This window comes from Gavialis gangeticus, unplaced genomic scaffold (genome assembly GCF_001723915.1).
Source record: "Gavialis gangeticus isolate Ggan-Ray unplaced genomic scaffold, GavGan_comp1, whole genome shotgun sequence".
NCBI lineage: Eukaryota > Metazoa > Chordata > Crocodylia > Gavialidae > Gavialis > Gavialis gangeticus.
In genome coordinates, this window is record NW_017729000.1 from 32277107 (window position 1) to 32291365 (window position 14259).

General features: G+C 41.6%; 1 long non-coding RNA gene across 1 annotated transcript in view; it reads right to left on the minus strand.

Moving 5' to 3' along the window:
- Window positions 1-4023: 4023 nt before the first annotated feature.
- Window positions 4024-14259, minus strand: part of LOC109290139 — a 14014-nt gene continuing 3778 nt past the window's right edge. Inside the window, exons 2-3 of the long non-coding RNA XR_002095542.1 lie at window positions 7810-7817; window positions 4024-4034 (exon numbers count right to left, since the gene is read on the minus strand). This is a non-coding gene — a long non-coding RNA (uncharacterized LOC109290139). The remainder of the gene's footprint in view (window positions 4035-7809; window positions 7818-14259) is intronic.

Consider the following 14259-nt stretch of genomic DNA (forward strand, 5'->3'; position numbering starts at 1 on the left):
GGGAGGGAAGACCAAGAATGGGTTGTTCCTCACGCAAAACCAGGGTATTCAGGTGATCCCAGTTATCTAACAGGTATTAGCTCTGTCTCTGAGCACTTCACCATGGCTCATCTCAGTGCTTTTTCTGGCTGGATACTGTCTCAAGAGCCTCCCTGCTAAACACAAAATACAGGGTCTCACAACATGAAGGAACTGCAAAACAAAAATTAATTATTGGTTTCATGAGTTCAACTTCCCAGCAGAATCCTTGTGGGAGTTGTGGAGAGGCAATATATAGAGAGCTCCATCCCCTGTCCATTCTCTCCTTAACAGTAGGTGGGTGTGTGCCTGGGGGAAAGCCAAGCAAGGCAGTAAATATATCACTCTTTTTCCATGAACTCCTCCTCCCATAGAAGTCTCTTAATATTGGTTTCTCCACATGTGGGAACAGAGGGATAAGTCAGTATCCACATTTACTCTCCTTAACTTTCTTAATACAAGTAACAAACTTGAGGTTTTTTAACATATTTCTAGTAACTTTTAATGGTTTTGCAATATCTTAACACAAATAATAATTTGCACAGCACCACAAGTGCTGGTTATAATTTTAAACATAATAGATTTCCAAGATATTAATACTGTCATAAGTATAAATATGAAAAAGAACACTATTAGAACTGCACCATAGTGTAGCATCCCTACCGGAGTTTTATAATGGAACTTCATTCAACACAAAGTGCTTAATAATTTGGATGACTGTTGAAACAGTCTTCAGTCAAGGAAAACTTGGTTTAGCTCCTACTGAGAGAGATTCCTTTCATCTCTTCTGGTGAAAGCTGATGCCTGTAGACTGTGATTTGGTGCTATCTCTATTGGCAATACAAAAAGCTATTCAAACTTAACGTTTTTGAGAGAAATGTATTTAAATATACTTGTAGAACTGTTTTGCCACATGCACGAGCCAAGCCAGTGTGGTAAATGGGCCGAGTGGTAAAATGTCAGCAGAGGCCTGTTCCATTCTGTTTTTGTACAGATTCTTGTACTACCGCATCACCCTTCCAGTGATGCTGGCGTAATGTGACTAAATCGGTCACAAGTGGTTTGTTTCCTTTCTCCTGCTCTACTTAAGAGCAGAATCATGTGTACGATGTAGTGCCCTACTTTGGTAGGCTTTTTCCAATGGATTTAGTGCTTTGTGTTAGAAAGCAAGGTCAGAGAATTGCCTCTTGCATTGGATCGAAGGTGAGGAGCTTGGTGATGGTTTATTAGGAGCTCATACCATGATCTAGAATGGCCCATAAGAAAACTCTGTCTTGTGCACAGGTCAACTTTATCCTTGCTTCAGAGGTGTCTGACCACAGTCAGAATCTCATAATAACCATTAATTATTTACTATGGGGTGGCTTACCTTAGCTGATCATTCCTATTCTTGCTATTCCTCCCCCCCCGCCCCCTCCCCCCATGGCAGTTAGCATCCACAGAAACCAATACCATCATACAGAATTCATAAATTATGATGAAGTAGCTTGCATTCCTCATAGGAGTCCTTTTGATGATACTCATCAATAGGGTACTTTTAAGCAGAGGCTGAAACCGCACTTTCAAGGAATCAGGAGATAGAATATGTCTGGCTGAAACAAGAGATAGAAAGCAGGACAAGAACATTCATTATTCAAAAGGTTGTCCCAAACTCTAATCCAAAATATATTCATCTTTGGTGTGGTACCATGTGAAAGGATTTGATGCAGAAAGTGTGTGCATGTGCGTGCATGTGCGTGTGCGTGCGTGTGCGTGTGTTAAAGCCTCGACAACCACAATCCATAGAACCTCATGTAACAGGATAGTTGATAGCTAAAATTAATCAGTTAAAATTTTAAAAATTGTATTTATAGCAGGTATTACCAGGCTGCTCCCTCCCATTGTTTCCAGTTACAGTAGCTAGAATTTTAAAAAAATGGAGGCTCTGCCTCATTCTGTTCAGTGTGTAAGTTTCCTTAGTTGTGAACCTTAAACATAAGTCTTCAGATGAAGAAATCAAACTAATGAATATTATATTGTTGCAAGCAAAACTTTTGTCTCTCAACAATAAAAGGCTTTCAATTATTATCATCTTTCAAAGCTGCCACAACAGTGACAAGAGCACCAATACTTGGACTTCTCTGAACAAACCCCCACCATTGTCTTGGCTTCTACTATTTGAAACAGTCTTCTTTTTTCTGTTGTTCTGCAAATCTCATTGCAAAACAACATATTTCCCCAGCTATGACTCTTAATTCCTCCTTTTTAAAAAACTTTTGGGGACCTCATGACTGAATGGCTTAATATATTCGCTCTACAATCTCTTTTTCTTGATAATTTATGCTGTATAATGCCTTGTATTATTTCTGTAAAGTATTGTGAAGGATGCTACGATACAGCAGTGCTTTATTGTGCACACATAAGCCAATTACTATCTTGATTCAGGATGATTAACCAATTCCCACTCTCAACAGTACATTTTCACACATTAACAGAGTTCTCCTTGAATATTTTTTATTTAGAATCTTTTAACAGCAATGAAGAGGTAAGTTTGGAGAGATGTTCCATTTACCACCCAACTCAAAACAGCAACTAGGTTGTTGAATAAAGCTGTTTGGGGAATCTCTGATGAACCATTTTTTTGATCAGAAAATGACAATGTATTGAAATAAAAACATCTCACAGAGACTGCTAGATGTTGGTGAAGTTGTGATAGAACTGTGCATACTTGGCAAATTTTTGGAGTCCTGATTTATAGTTTACTCATCACTAGAGCAGGGGGCTGGGGAACTGGAGCTGTGGGATTCCTAGGAGTTGCACTTCCTAAACTCCTGGTTCTGCCAGGGCTGGTACCACTCCCAGACTTTCACAGATCACAAGGGGAGCTGGAAACTTCATTACCCCAGCTGTCAGAATCAGAGACTCCTAGGTCTGTTGGGGTTTCCATGCTTCTGTCTCAGCCTGCCAGGAAGAACTGGAGGGCTAGAAGTGCCAGGTATCAACTGTCAGCAGCCTGATTAGTGGACTTCCCTGAGCACAGACCACAAATCTCTCAGGGTCTGTGATGGTCCACTAGGTAGATTGCTTCAGAGTCATGAAGTCCAGGTCTGGGACATTTGGTCTGCTCTCCTTGTGCCAAAGAATTTCAAAAGGATTGTGTTCCAAATCAAAGTATCCAAATCAAATCCAAGTATTGAACTTCTTCATTAGTGTGACCATTTTTAAAATAAGAAAATTGGATTTTAAGACCATAAAATAGGTGTGGCACATAGGAGCTGTGATGGAATTTTAAAGCTATTTTATTTTTTTTAAAAATGATGAGATTTCAAGTCATAAAAATCCCTTTAAAGGCTTTTAAAACCATGTCAGATTTTATATTTGAAGTCTGCTCTCCACCCCTTGCAGTGAACAGCATCAAATGCCACTGAGGTTTGCTATTTTCTGTGTGACATCTCCAGTTGACATCAAATGTTTTCACTGTAACCTGTGGGGGCTGGGGTGTTGGGGTCACTAAGGCACAAGGTTGACAGCCTAGAGGTTGCAAATTTGAGGCCATACTAGACATGCTTACTGCATGGCCTGTTAGATTCCAGTGAATCTGAGAAGTCTGCTAAATTCCTTATCAGAAAAAAGGAAAGCATACCGTTATACTTTTTACTATTGTAAAAAAGGGCAAGGGGGGCAGTAAAATTGGAAAGGATATGTAATACAGAATCCAGAAAGGGACACAAAACTTAATCATTTTGAACAAATCAAATTATAAAAGCATCATCTCAGAAGGATAGGAGAACAAGTAGCCATTTTCTATGACTTAATATTTAGCATTAAAATAGCACTTATAGAAGTGGCATTAACTAATTCACCTTCACTGCATCTGAAGAAGTAGGTGGGCTTTTTTTTTTAATAGGAAACTGAGGCAGAGGGGTAGTGACATTCCTTAGGCCAAACACAAAGCCAGTAGTAGAACCAGGAGTAGTACTTGGGGCAGTGGTTTCTACTCCCCTGCTCATAATGGTAGCTAATTCTGCCTCTCATAACTTACCAAGTGCACTACAGGCACATGTTGTTTTGAAGATAGCTGGAGATAGGCCTGAAACTTACCTTTTAAGTTGATCAATATTCTTAACAATGTAGCATGAAAGAAGGGTTACTTATTTTACAAAACAAGCCCTGAATACTCTGAAAGAATCTGAAGGGATTTTTTTCCAATTTTTCTCTTTTATTTTTAATACATCACAAATATACTTGAATATCCCATAAATAGCAAGCACATACTAGTTTTCTGGCCAGGTAAGTATTTTATGTAAATTAATAATTCAGCCAAGCATCTCAAAATATTTTATAGAGGCAGGTACTACTATCCGTATGAAACAGAGTTCTTGAGATTTGTCTTATGCCACAGAAGCTCAATAGCAGTTGTGCAATGAATCTTGGCTGACTGGTTTCAAGTCTTCTGCCCTACCTTCTGTCCCATTCTATTTCTCTGCATGTATCTTTGCCTTTGCATACACACAGATTTGTTTCTGGAATTCTCTCGCTATTGTTCTAGTCCTAGTCTAGTCCACAGGGATGCTAGTGACAAATATGTACAGACATTTTGGCCATTGTCTCATTTGACCCAACTCAGAGCAGGCCCAGATGACTTGGTAAGAGAAAAACTCCAGTAGCTGATACACACTAGTGCTTCCACCATTCTTAGCATTAGTGTAATTGCACTAGTGCTTAAACAATGGTGGATAGAGTCTTTAAATTCTCAGGGTGCACAAGGCCATTTTGTATAAGGCAAACATATTTGCCATTAACACAACATCTGTATGAGCTATGATCACTGTAACAGGGGGCCTACCGGGGCCGATCTCTGTGTGGCCCACCCACCTGTTCTTGGGCTAACCGCCCGCTTTCTCGCCCGCCACACCTTGGTCTTAATAGATTAATTAATAGATGTTATTAGGCGGGAGGCTACCCATTTTCTGCCCTGCTGCTAGGGGGCGCTATCTGCGGCTCCATTCCTCCCCTACACCGCAGCCCAAGCCTCGCTGATGACATCATGATGTTCTCATACGTGCCAGTCCCCCACAATGGGGCCCAGAAGCCTGCTGTAGGACCCCCAACTGAGTTCCTCCCTTCAGGCAGACTTTGCCACCATCATACCGGGCCATATATCTCCCTGCCACCGGTTCCCCTTCAGGTGTGGTCCCCTCACTGGGACCTTTGGCTCACACTAGCTCTGGCCCACCTCCAGGCCAGTCGGGACCCCAGGGCCCTGGCTCTTGGGCGTCCCTCTCAGTGGGCCTCCTTGCCCTTCTGACCCTCCAGGTCCTGGCCCCCACCTGGGCCAGTCAGGAGAAGCTCTGGCAGGCCTTGATGTATGACTCATACTCTTATCCCAGGGTTCCCCTCTCTGGGTCCTCCTCCATGGATATGGGGAGCTGGGGTTACCTCAATGGCTGAATTACTTCAGACTGAATTAATTAATCTCCCAAGAGGCACTCTAATTAAAACACCCCCTACCCTGACCCTGGAGCATCTGTATAGGTACTCATTGAGACCAACCTAAGAAGTGACAGTATGCTGGGCATCCACTGAAAAAGGAGACCCAAGTTCAAGGCCCTCCTTCTAAATCAGGCAGAATTAGACTAGAATCTGGATCTCCCAAATCGCTTAATTACTGGACCACTTCCTTTCTGTCTTTTGTGTCTTCCACAACAGAATTCATAAGGACTTGGTTTTGTCCAAAACAAAACCAAATATCAAAACCCCATTTTTTTCCTGAAAAAGGGAATCCTTGTTTTCCAGTCAGCCTTGTTCATGAAAGGTGATACAACCAATTTTTAGGGAAAACCAGAGCTGCCATCGTCTACTGCCAGTATGCAAAAACTATTAGATGGAGGATTTGAGATCGACAATACTGGCCAGCTTGTATAAATATGAGGGAGCACGTCTCCATGATGGACAGGTCACCATGATGAGAGTCCTGTCTTAGGTGAAAGTACACACATTTGACCCTGCATTTTTATTTAGAGGCACCCCCTGAGAATGCTGGTGGACCCCCTGACAGGCCATGCTCCCCACTTAGGTGACAGGCGGGGGGAGGGCTCGTCAGAGCCTTTGTGCCCCCACTGTGAGTGCCAGCCAAGAAGTGGGAGCACTGCAGCCACTTCCAGAAGCACCACGGCCTCTTCCAGAAGCCAGGGCATGAGGTCGGCTGTGGGAGAGTGGGAGCGGGGAGGGACCCCCTCCGGTCGATGAGATTGGGGAACCCCCCTACTGGTCACTGACTGGTTGCTGGGGTGGGGCATGTACCCCCCCTGAGTAAGGTGGCACCAGTCGCCCATGATCTTATATCTAGATTGTGTTCTTTCTGTTCAGTCAAGACTCTTTTACAATCAGTATGGCCCCCTCTACATGCTACACCCAAGGTGTAATTAGCAAGATGATCATACTGTAAGGTGTGACCCAGCTACACATTCAACCAAAGAATGGTGTGATAAAACAAGCAATAAGCTACAAAGTTATTCCACAAACAATGTAATCATTTTGTAGTTTGTTCTAATCAAGCCATTCATTGAATGAGTGGCCAAATGCTCCCCTGTGGCTGGGAGCCTCATGAACTGAGGTGCTCCCAGCCATACTGGGGCATCACCCACTGCCAGCCCCACAGCTGAGAAGGCTGACAGTGGTGGCAGCATCATCAGCTGTGGGGCTTGAAGTTGGAAAAACATTGCCCTCCCTGCAAGCTTTGCCAGTGTGGGGCTCACAGCGGGGTCAGTGGTGAGAATGGTGTGGCACAGTAGGAGGCAAAATTGTGGTAATACTCTTATGGAAAGGAAGTGCAAGGTTGGAGAAGGACATATTACTGCTAATAATTTCTGATGGTTACATTGTTTTTAGAAGTTTGGTTGGTAAGGTTCATGGTCTATGTTTTTCTGATATCTACTTGTCACCTTACCACTAATTTCTCCTATGCTGGTTCCAAAGAGAAACTTTATCTTCATTATTACTCTTAAGTTTTTCCTCACTTAAATGTTTTACTGACTTGGTGCTAAAATAGATGTATATGCCTGATGGACATTAAAGAAAGGGGGAATCACCTTTTCTGTTATCTATTTATCCATCAACTTTAGATCCCTATTTAGACAGATTCATTTGCTAATTTTCAAAAAACTATTTCTTAAAAGTAATGTATAATATAGCCATCATGTGAAACTAGGATTTATTTTACTACAGTTAACCAGAATATATATATATATATTTTTTTTTTGTAAATGAGCCCGGGGGATTGATGGATTGATTAGACTTTATATGAGTGATGGGGATATTCACATCCCATAAATTTGGTAATTCTTATTAAGATAATTTTTGCTCCACATTTGACACTTAGAAAAGGTCTGAAATGACTGAATAGTTTAATCTAGATAAAGCCTAAATGCCTAGATGATTAAAGAATCTTTTCTGTACATCTTGCATCTCTAGTATTGGTCTAAAATTCTGACAAGAATAAAATAATTTGTGAGATTTGCCCTCCTTCCTGATTTCAGTGAGATTGAAAATAGTATACTGCAAAAATAACTTCCTCTCCTGGAATTTATTTTAGTACTGAAACTTTCATTCCCAGCTGGATTAGGTATAGAAAGAGCAAAAAATAATTGTAAAGAAAAAATCAACTGAATCTTACGAAGCTTCAAAAATGATTTAGTTTTGACTTATTTCAAGTTCTGGGTGAAAGTGTAGATTATGTCAGGTCTATGCTAATCTTTTTTTCCTTGCAAAAAAACCTATTTCTGTAACATACTTGGAGAATGATAGACTTACTTCTTTTTCTTTCCTTGAATGTTGCAGACAGCTCAGCTAAGTTGTTTATACCCATTTAAATTTTGTGTGTCAGGTTGCATGTCATAAAATTTAATGAAATTTAACGTAAGTGACAGAACACCACATGGTGCCTAAAATTTAAAGCATAATACATTCATTTTAGTATCTGATACTTGCTATCAGTTTTGATAGCTAGATAATTTGGAAATGCAGATGTTTAGCAAGGAGAAGATGATTATGAAATATTGGTGAATACTTCTTGGGCCTGCTCACTGCACATCTCACAGAATAATATAATAATTAATACAGGTTAGTAATTTCTTATTTAAAAACAGTCACATTAAATGTGACATTTGCATTACTGATATATTTTTAGTAAAACTGTGGATTAGGTACTATAACCAAAACAAATTATATAAAAGGAACATGTGGATATACAATTTAAATCAATTTTGGCTGAGGTCTTTCTTTGACCATTGTCAGACCTAAATTCTAAGACAAATTTTAAATTAGTTTCTATTTGTCTCTTTCATTATAAAGGGTGCTTTAGCTCTGAAGTTTGCAATAATTTTTATGTAATCACCTAATCAAAAGAGCTGCATTGTGGAGTCAGTGGAGACATCTAAATTTGTTGCCCTGTGGGGTCAGGCCAACTCTCAGGATCTGAATATTGCGCTGTTAGACATGAGGGTGTGACACAATTGCACATATACAAACACACAAATCAACTAGTTGCATACACACATGCACACACTACGGCTTAGGCACATACACATCCAAAACAGCTGAGGCACATGCACACCTATCACCAATTCAAGTACATACACTATACACCCCAAAAGTTAGACACAGATCACTAATTCATATATCATGCACACAATGACATATATATACACACACACACAACCCACCTACACATGCATACAGGTAAGTTCCTAACTTGGATGGTACAGTGTGTATGTGTGTGCTTGGGGTACCTGGGGTACTTGGGGGAAGGTTCAGGTGAGAGAGGAAGTTAAAGTGTAGGGAGTGAAAGTTGCCAGAACCGGGATTAGAACCAGTGGACTACAGAGAAGCTGGCTGAGGAGCTGAGGCTTGGGTTTACTTCAGGTGGGCTGGAAACTGAGGCAGACAGCTGAGATATTGGGGGGGTGGGGCAGATATGTGGTGGCAAGGAAGAGATAGCCAGGAAAGAAACTGAGGCAGAAACCTGGTTGCTCAGGGAAAAAGGAAAAGACAGTGGGGATAAGACAGTGAGAGGAACCAAGTATATATCTCCTGGCTCCTGGAGGCAGGAAAAATGGAGTCTCCATTGCTGCAAAACTGCCACACACACAAAAAAGAGCCCTGCAGTACTGAAAATGAGGGCTTTGGCCTTAAAGGGACAGTACAAGGAAAATACAATAAGACACAGTAGGGACAATGTTTCCTTGCCCTGTAGCAGGGAGCTCCCAGCCCTTGCTCCGTGGTTGTGGGGCCAGACTGGGAGATCCTAACCTTCCAGCCTGGTCCTGTGACTGTGGGACTTGGGCTGCGAGATAAAGATCTGCCAGTGCCAGCTCCACAATTGTGGAGTCGGCGCTTCAAGACAAGGCTCTGTGGGCCCAGGTCCCATGACTGCAGGGCTCAGAATAGGACATAAGGATCTCCCAGCCCAGGCCACAACTGCAGGACTCAGGCTGGCCAGCCCCATGACTAAGCAGCTGGTACTGGGAGCTCCCTGCTGCCGGGGCAGGGGGACATTGTCCTTCCTCCCCACCCTGCCCCAAACCTCCAGTGGCAAAGCCCACCCTGGCAGCAGGCAGCTCCTGGGGGCAGAGAGCAATCTCCTGCCCCCTGCTGGCTGGCTGATCAGGAGTGCATTTGATCCTGGTCAGGCATCTACATGTGCAATGCTGAGCAGTAACTACTCACAAGTAAATTTGCTACTTGCAGGTAGGAAATTTACTTGCAGTTATTGCCAATTACTGCACAACAGTCATATCTACACATTGCCGTAGAGTGATGTTGCTACAGCAGTGTGCTTTAGTACTTTCTTTTGGGAGTATTAATACATGGCATAGTACAGGTGGTTACTGCACTGTGAGTGTGGCACAAGGGTACATTTCACCAATATGTTGCCATAGTGGTGTGCTATACCTGGGGAATGTGCTACACACATGATTGCTACATCACTGTAGTGCACTGTACACCACCATAGCATGTCACTACACCCCCATAGGGCTATGTGTAGATACACTGAGTAAGCATATGCACATGTAAATGCGGATACGTACTGTGCGGTAATTAGTATTACTGTGAAGTAAAATGTCTTGTGTAGATGAGACCAGTAAGTTGCAAGTATTTTATGTTTATAGGACCAAATTACATACTGTGATAGGAAGGTACTGGAGAGGAAGACTCCCAAGACACCCTTCATAGATTCCACCGAAGTATTTCATCAGTGTCACAGTGTTTGTTCCTCTGGGAAAAAAGCTATAGAGTTAGCAGCCCCAGGATGTGACATAGGCAAGTTAGGCTCAAATTCGTGCAGATACAGGTTTAAAAACAACAGATCAAAAAGGAGTGATATTCACTGTGATGATGTCTATCATGTTTATTTCACTAGTTTTCCTTTCTCTAAGGTTCAGTCCTGTTGGTGTTAGTTCCTCCTTGTCCCAATCCTTTCTCTGGAATTATGCCAACTTGGTCATTACTATGTTATTTAGAAATGATTCCTTGCTATTAGTATCTTGAAAATTAGGTTTTGTCAATGTGCATAAGATTAAAAATGCATCTTAACTTTGCACTAAAATACATATTTATAGATTCATAGATATTAGGGTCAGAAGGGACCTCAGGAGATCATTGAGTCTGACCTTCCACCACAGGCAGGAAAGAGCACAGGGGTTAGATAACCCCAGCCAGGTACATGTCCCATCTTCTTTTAAAGACCCCCAGGGTAGGGGAGAGCACTACCTCACTTGGAAGCCCATTCCAGATTCTGGCAACCCTTACTATAAAGAAGTTCTTCCTGACGTCTGACCTGAAGCTGCTCTATGTTAGTCTGTGGCCATTATTTCTATTTACTCCAAGGGGTGTCCAGGTAAACAGAGCATCTCCTATCCCTTGCTGTCAACCCCGATTAATTTGTAGATGGCCACAAGATCCCCTCTCAGCCTTCTCTTGTGGAGGCCAAAGAGATCCAGGTCCCTCAATTTCTTCTCATAGGGCCTTACCAGCAGGCTTCTAACCATATGAATGACCCTCCTCTGGACCCTCTCAAGGTTATCCACATCCCTCTTTATGTTCATATCTTACTTAGTATCATAAAAAAAATATTCTTCAGCATTTGTGAAGCATAAACCACTTCAAACTTCACCAAAAATGCATCTATCTTTGAATGTCTTTCCCTCCTTCAGTAACAGACTTTTTCCCAAGGCTTATGTGTATATAAGTTCCCTTTATCACAGGTGGACCTTCCTTTTCTGCCCCTTTCCTAAAGCTTCTGCCTTCAGATATTTCTGAGTGATAATTAAGTTGTCACTCTCTTGGCATGGAGTATAATCCTGAATCAAGTTATAACTAGCTTTCTCTTCATCCTTATTTCAGAGATCATACTTTAAACAAACCTTAATTCTTAGTGGACACATCTACATGAGATGCTACATCACCATAGTGACAAGCTACAGTGACATAGTTCATTGCTACAGCGATGCAGCATCTGAGGGCATGAACTGTGACACAACCACTAATGAGCAGTAGGGTCGGAAACAACCCATGTGGCATGGGAACTGCAAAGTACTGGCAGTTACTGTGCAAGCAAGTACTAAATTACTGCTGAGTAACAACTGCTCAGTCAGGCTCACATGTAGATGCTCCCAATAATACCTATCTCTATCATATATTATTCCTTGACCAAGCAAATCTCATTCTTAGGTATGAAAAGGTGTCTCCAAAGAAACTAAAGAACATTGTTCATCCCAATGTACAACACTGCATAATGGGACACCATATGTAGTGCAGGGAGAACAGTTTTGCTAGAATACTAAAGAAGGACCACTTGTATGGCCAGTTTCCTGTTTCTAACCAAGTTGTTATATATTTTGATAATCTTCAGTAAAAGAAGATTATGAAACAAATGCTGAGGAGTCAAATCTGAAATTTGTATGCTAAGGGCAGATCTATATCTAATTCATAAATGAAATTCTATTTTCTGGAAATTATAGAGAATATTACTATGCTTTCATTTTTATTGTGTTTGTTTAAACACCTAACCATCTTTTCCTGTTTAATCAGAATTAAAACATGTTCATTTTAATTTCATAGTGGTACAAATGATTTAGGCAGTTTGTGTCAAGAAGCTAGTTTTCTATCAGTCCAAATGGGAAACCTACTTGCTATACTAAGAATAAAATGTGATTATTGTGAAAAAACAATAGTACAATCTATGCTTGATTTAGTTATAAATAAGTCTTTGAAAGATGTTTTCCCTTTCTTATTTTATTTTAAATAGTGGCTATGTAAAGCCCCAAGAAGGATCTAGTCCTGTTAATATCACAAGCTGTTTCCCCACCTGCACTCGGAACAGCTTTAGTATAGCAGCTGTCTTGGTTAGTGTTGGCACACAGCTGTCAGCATAGTTTCCCCATGGTTTCTATAGAAAATGAATAGAACGCATCTCCAATGGGAGCCTTTAATAATTCTCAGTCTCAAAAGTTGCCATGTCTGGCACTGGTCTTTTAGACTGTGCAAGGTGAGACATTTCAGAAAGATTATTTAAAGCCAATCAACTTTTGAGTGTTCTTTTTTCTTTTCAAAGAGAGGTTAAAGAAACAGTGCTGATCTTTGCAATTTGTCCTTAATGTTGATTAGAAGCAGGCTTACATTAGTGCCTCTTGTCCAGCTTTTAGGACTAAATGTTGTAATTCACTTAGTTCAAACTAGTTTAACCTCCAACCTGCATGTATTTAATTTATATTATCATATTTATAAATACTGGCTGTGAAAAATTGATCTGAGTTTCAACCAACAGCTAACTATTTATGCCTTGTGGGTAGAGCTGGGCATATAACACAAATTCTAAGTCAATGTTCCTTAAATATAAAGCCATATTTTTGTTTCTGTATCCTTTGTATGTGTTTTTAGGTAAAATGCACCCTGATGGTGAGAAAATGACACAAGGCCTATGAAACATTTAAGTTAGGAGTGCTCAACCTCCAACCTGTAGACCACATTTGGCACTCAGTGCTAGGTCATCCAGCCCATGGGACACTCCATGTACCCAAACCATGGGAAGCACCATGCGCTAGGGCCAAGTGTCCTAGATTGGATCTACATGGCTGTGTGGGGCCTGAGCAGAGGTGGTATAGGGCCCTGGGGCCCCAGTCCTGGCAACTGGGTCTGAGGCATGGGACCCACCTGATCATGGTGTGTAGGTGTGACGCAGGGTCCAGTCCCAGTGCCCAAGGTCAGATCTGGCCCATGGACCAGGCCCACACCATTCATCTGTCTTGCAGGGCCAAAACATTGAGCGCCACTGATTTAAGTCTTCAAAAATGTCATCTCTCTGTTAGTTCCCAGCTAAGGAAGGACTTTTATTCTCCAATAGGTAACAGCTAAACCAACCTAAAGCTCAAGTTACAGGGACCTTGATGTCTGGAATTATTAGAGCAGTATTGTAGAAACATGAATATGATTTATTATGGATAGAGGATAACCTCCTACTACTTACATTTACAAACAGTGTCATATTAAGAAGCTGAATTTTGAACCACTCTGTTCGTAAAGTAAATTCCTCATGCTTTCAGGTGTCTAGGCTAAAATCTCTCACTGTTGTTATAATATTTTTTTTAAAGTTAGAATAAATACTTTCCATGATAGCAGTTAGAGTATGTTTTCATTGCCTTTGCCAGAGGTCTAATGCTTCTGTTCAATTGCCTGATGACATTGCATATCACAAAATTTAAAATATCAACAATTTTTGACATTGTTTTATAGAAGAAACAGTTTATGATGAGTTTGAGTAGCTCATAGTAGGCCTGCATGAAGTGGCTAGTATTCGCTTTGGATTCAGCTGATTCGGAGAACTGTGATTCTATTCAATGATTCAAATCACTTTAAGAGAAAAAAACCCCCAAACCTCCAAACTCACTGGTTCCTGCCTAGTGGGAGACAATCTCTGCTGCCCTCCGCTGCCCTGCACCATGTGGGGGGCTTTTTCAAGTGCCCCCCAAAACTCTGAGGCTGCTGCAGGAGCTGGTGAGTTCGGGGGGGGGTTGGTTTTGTTTTTCTTAAAGGGTTGGAGCTGGGCCACACAGGGCACTCATGGGGGTGCTGAGAGAGCGGGGGAGGTTGGGGGACTCATGGCAGAGCCCCCCATACAGTGGGGGGCAGCAGGGATCACCTCTGCACTGGTCAGCACCTAGTGAGTAGGGGCTTTTTTTTAAAGCACCAGGAGCTGGGGCAGGC